Source organism: Schistocerca gregaria, unplaced genomic scaffold (genome assembly GCF_023897955.1).
Source record: "Schistocerca gregaria isolate iqSchGreg1 unplaced genomic scaffold, iqSchGreg1.2 ptg000043l, whole genome shotgun sequence".
NCBI classification, from domain to species: domain Eukaryota; kingdom Metazoa; phylum Arthropoda; class Insecta; order Orthoptera; family Acrididae; genus Schistocerca; species Schistocerca gregaria.
The window spans coordinates 12,979,746-12,985,563 of record NW_026061702.1 but is presented as its reverse complement, the minus strand read 5'-3'; positions in this window follow the sequence as shown (position 1 = coordinate 12,985,563).

The following is a 5,818-nucleotide window of genomic DNA, read 5'->3' as shown; positions in this document are numbered from 1 at the left end:
AAGTTGATGTAATAGCCAGTAAGAAGTAGTACAATTCAAGTTTTAGGTATCGATTATTGACTTCTTAGCTGGCTTTGGTGCCTTGGACATGAGCTATTACCTTAAGATTCTGCATGAAAGGAGGACTAGCAGCCGAGTTGCACGGGAGAATTTGAAAAGTGTTCATATGAAGTAAAAACCTGAGAAATCCGTCGGTTTTCGTCATTTGTTATCGAATCGACTTAAAGCCAGATCGTCACATTGGCCGCTCTTCTCTCTGAAACGGTTGTACTTATCGTCTGCAAAGCTGTGTCGCGTCCTGCGGTATGCGGAGAAACTAAAAGCACCGTAGTAGAACACAGATGAAGCTTCTAAGTTGATGTAATAGCCAGTAAGAAGTTAGGTATCGATTATTGACTTTTTATCTGCCTTTGGTGCCTTGGACATTAGCTAGGACTTTAACATTCTGCATGAAAGGAGGACTAGCAGCCGAGTTGCACGGGAGAATGTGAAAAGTGTTCAGATGTAGTAAAAACCTGAGAAATCCGTCCGTTTTCGTCATTTGCTATCGAATCGACTTAAGGCCAGTTCGTCACATTGGCCGCTCTTCTCTCTGAAACGGTTGTACGTATCGTCTGCAAAGCTATGTCGCGTACTGCGGTATTCGGAGACACTAAAAGCACCATAGTAGAACATAGATGAAGCTCCTAAGATGATGTAATAGCCAGTAAGAAGTAGTACAATTCAAGTTTTAGGTAATGAATATTGACCTTTTAGCTGGCTTTGGTGCCTTGGACATGAGCTAGGACCTTAAGATTCTGCATGAAAGGAGGACTAGCAGCCAAGTTGCACGAGAGAATGTAAAAAGTGTTCATATGTAGTAAAAACCTGAGAAATCCGTCCGTTTTCGTCATTTGTTATCGAATCGACTTAAAGCCAGATCGTCACATTGGCCGCTCTTCTCTCTGAAACGGTTGTACTTATCGTCTGTAAAGCTGTGTCGCGTCCTGCGGTATGCGGAGAAACTAAATGCACCGTAGTAGAACACAGATGAAGCTTGTAAGTTGATGTAATAGCCAGTAAGAAGTTAGGTATCGATTATTGACTCTTTAGCTGGCTTTGGTGCCTTGGACATGAGCTAGGACCTTAACATTCTGCATGAAAGGAGTACTAGCAGCCGAGTTGCACGGGAGAATGTGAAAAGTGTTCAGATGTAGTAAAAACCTGAGAAATCCGTCCATTTTCGTCATTTGCTATCGAATCGACTTAAAGCCAGATCGTCACATTGGCCGCTCTTCTCTCTGAAACGGTTGTACGTATCGTCTGCAAAGCTATGTCGCGTTTTGCCGTAGGCGGAAACAGAAAAAGCACCATAGTAGAACACAGATGAAGCTCCTAAGATGATGTAATAGCCAGTAAGAAGTAGTACAATTCAAGTTGTAGGTATCGGTTATTGACTTTTTAGCTGGCTTTGGTGCCTTGGACATGAGCTAGGACCTTAATATTCTGCATGAAAGGAGGACTAGCAGCCGAGTTGCTCGGGAGAATGTGAAGAGTGTTCATATGTAGTAAAAACCTGAGAAATCCGTCCGTTTTCGTCATTTGTTATCGAATCGAGTTAAAGCCAGATCGTCACATTGGCCGCTCTTCTATCTGAAACGGTTGTACTTATCGTCTACAAAGCTATGTCGCGTGCTGCGGTATGCGGAAACACTAAAAACACCATAGTAGAACACAGATCAAGTTTCTAAGTTGATGTAATAGCCACTAAGAAGTAGTACAGTTCAAGTTTTAGGTATTGAATATTGACCTTTTAGCTGGCTTTGGTGCCTTGGACATGAGCTAGGACCTTAAGATTCTGCATGAAAGGAGGACTAGCAGCCGAGTTGCACGGGAGAATGTGAAAAGTGTTCATATGTAGTAAAAACCTGAGAAATCCGTCCGTTTTCGTCATTTGTTATCGAATCGAGTTAAAGCCAGATCGTCACATTGGCCGCTCTTCTATCTGAAACGGTTGTACTTATCGTCTACAAAGCTATGTCGCGTGCTGCGGTATGTGGAGACACTAAAAGCACCATAGTAGAACAGAGATGAAGCTTCTAAGTTGATGTAATAGCCAGTAAGATGAAGTAGAATTCAAGTTTCAGGTATCGATTATTGACTTTTTAGCTGGCTTTGGTGCCTTGGACATGAGCAAGGACCTTAAGATTCTGCATGAAAGGAGGACTAGCAGCCGAGTTGCACGGGAGATTGTGAAAAGTGTTCATATGTAGTAAAAACCTGAGAAATCCGTCCGGTTTCGTCATTTGTTATCGAATCGACTTAAAGCCAGATCATCACATTGGCCGCTCTGCTCTCTGAAACGGTTGTACTTATCGTTTGCAAAGCTATGTCGCGTACTGCGGTATTCGGAGACACTAAAAGCACCATAGTAGAACACAGATGAAGCTCCTAAGATGATGTAATAGCCAGTAAGAAGTAGTACAATTCAAGTTTTAGGTAATGAATATTGACCTTTTAGCTGGCTTTGGTGCCTTGGACATGAGCTAGGACCTTAAGATTCTGCATGAAAGGAGGACTAGCAGCCGAGTTGCACGGGAGAATGTGAAAAGTGTTCATATGTAGTAAAAACCTGAGAAATCCGTTCGTTTTCGTCATTTGTTATCGAATCGACTTAAAGCCAGATCGTCACATTGGCCGCTCTTCTCTCTGAAACGGTTGTATTTATCGTCTGCAAAGCTATGTCGCGTGCTGCGCTATGCGGAGACACTAAAAGCACCATAGTAGAACACAAATGAAACTTCTAAGTTGATGTAATAGCCAGTAAGAAGTAGTACAATTCAAGTTTTAGGTATCGATTATTGACTTCTTAGCTGGCTTTGGTGCCTTGGACATGAGCTATTACCTTAAGATTCTGCATGAAAGTAGGACTAGCAGCCGAGTTGCACGGGAGAATTTGAAAAGTGTTCAAATGTAGTAAAAACCTGAGAAATCCGTCCGTTTTCGTCATTTGCTATCGAATCGACTTAAAGCCAGATCGTCACATTGGCAGCTCTTCTCTCTGAAACGGTTGTACGTATCGTCTGCAAAGCTGTGTCGCGTACTGCGGTATTCGGAGACACTAAAAGCACCATAGTAGAACACAGATGAAGCTCCTAAGATGATGTAATAGCCAGTAAGAAGTAGTACAATTCAAGTTTTATGTAATGAATATTGACCTTTTAGCTGGCTTTGGTGCCTTGGACATGAGCTAGGACCTTAAGATTCTGCATGAAAGGAGGACTAGCAGCCGAGTTGCACGAGAGAATGTGAAAACTGTTCAAATGTAGTAAAAACCTGAGAAATCCGTCCGTTTTCGTCATTTGGTATCGAATCGACTTAAAGCCAGATCGTCACATTGGTCGCTCTTCTCTCTGAAACGGTTGTACGTATCGTCTGCAAAGCTATGTCGCGTACTGCGGTATTCGGAGACACTAAAAGCACCATAGTAGAACACAGATGAAGCTCCTAAGATGATGTAATAGCCAGTAAGAAGTAGTACAATTCAAGTTGTAGGTATCGGTTATTGACTTTTTAGCTGGCTTTGGTGCCTTGGACATGAGCTAGGACCTTAAGATTCTGCATGAAAGGAGGACTAGCAGCCGACTTGCACGGGAGAATGTGAAAAGTGTTCATATGTAGTAAAAACCTGAAAAATCCGTCCGTTTTCGTCATTTGTTATCGAATCGAGTTAAAGCCAGATCGTCACATTGGCTGCTCTTCTCTCTGAAACGGTTGTACTTATCGTCTGCAAAGCTATGTCGCGTGCTGCGCTACGCGGAGGCACTAAAAGCACCATAGTAGAACAGAGATGAAGCTTCTAAGTTGATGTAATAGCCACTAAGAAGTAGTACAATTCAAGTTTTGGGTAACGATTATTGACTTTTTAGCTGGCTTTGGTGCCTTGGACGTGAGCTAGGACCTTAAGATTCTGCATGAAAGGAGGACCAGCAGCCGAGTTGCACGGGAGAATGTGAAAAGTTTTCATATGTAGTAAAAACCTGAGAAATCCGTCCGTTTTCGTCATTTGTTATCGAATCGACTTAAAGCCAGATCGACACATTGGCCGCTCTTCTCTCTGAAACGGTTGTACTTATCGTCTGCAAAGCTATGTCGCGTGCTGCGGTATGCTGAGACACTACAAGCACCATAGTAGAACACAGATGAAGCTTCTAAGTTGATGTACTAGCCAGTAAGAGGTAGTACAATTCAAGTTTTAGGTACTGAATATTGACCTTTTAGCTGGCTTTGGTGCCTTGGACATGAGCTAGGACCTTAACATTCTGCATGAAAGGAGTACTAGCAGCCGAGTTGCACGGGAGAATGTGAAAAGTGTTCAGATGTAGTAAAAACCTGAGAAATCCGTCCGTTTTCGTCATTTGCTATCGAATCGACTTAAAGCCAGATCGTCACATTGGCCGCTCTTCTCTCTGAAACGGTTGTACGTATCGTCTGCAAAGTTATGTCGCGTTTTGCCGTAGGCGGAAACAGAAAAGCACCATAGTAGAACACAGATGAAGCTCCTAAGATGATGTAATAGCCAGTAGGAAGTAGTACAATTCAAGTTGTAGGTATCGGTTATTGACTTTTTAGCTGGCTTTGGTGCCTTGGACACGAGCTAGGACCTTAAGATTCTGCATGAAAGGAGGACTAGCAACCGAGTTGCACGGGAGAATGTGAAAAGTGCTCATATGTAATAAAAACCTGAGAAATCCGTCCGTTTTCGTCATTTGTTATCGAATCGACTTAAAGCCAGATCGTCACATTGGCCGCTCTTCTCTCTGAAACGGTTGTACTTATCGTCTACAAAGCTATGTCGAATGCTGCGGTATGCGGAGACACTAAAAGCACCATAGTAGAACACAGATGAAGCTTCTAAGTTGATGTAATAGCCAGTAAGAAGTAGTACAATTCAAGTTTTATGTATCGATTATTGACTTCTTAGCTGGCTTTGGTGCCTTGGACATGAGCTATTACCTTAAGATTCTGCATGAAAGGAGGCCTAGCAGCCGAGTTGCACGGGAGAATTTGAAAAGTGTTCATATGAAGTAAAAACGTGAGAAATCCGTCCGTTTTCGTCATTTGTTATCGAATCGACTTAAAGCCAGATCGTCACATTGGCCGCTCTTCTCTCTGAAACGGTTGTACTTATCGTCTGCAAAGCTGCGTCGCGTGCTGCGGTATGCGGAGAAACTAAAAGCACCGTAGTAGAACACAGATGAAGCTTCGAAGTTGATGTAATAGCCAGTAAGAAGTTAGGTATCGATTATTGACTTTTTAGCTGGCTTTGGTGCCTTGGACATGACCTACGACCTTAACATTCTGCATGAAAGGAGGACTAGCAGCCGCGTTGCTCGGGAGAATGTGAAAAGTGTTCATATGTAGTAAAAACCTGAGAAATCCGTCCGGTTTCGTCATTTGTTATCGAATCGACTTAAAGCCAGATCGTAACATTGGCCGCTCTTCTCTCTGAAACGGTTGTACTTATCGTCTGCAAAGCTATGTCGCGTGCTGCGGTATGCGGAGACACTAAAAGCACCAAAGTAGAACACAGATGAAGCTTCTAAGTTGATGTAATAGCCAGTAACAAGTAGTACAGTTAAAGTTTTGGGTATCGATTATTGACTTTTTAGCTGGCTTTGGTGCATTGGACATGAGCTAGGACCTTAACGTTCTGCATGAAAGGAGGACTAGCAGCCGAGTTGCATGGGAGAATGTGAAAAGTGTTCATATGTAGTAAAATCCTTGTAAATCCGTCCGTTTTCGTCATTTGTTATCGAATCGACTTATAGCCAGATCG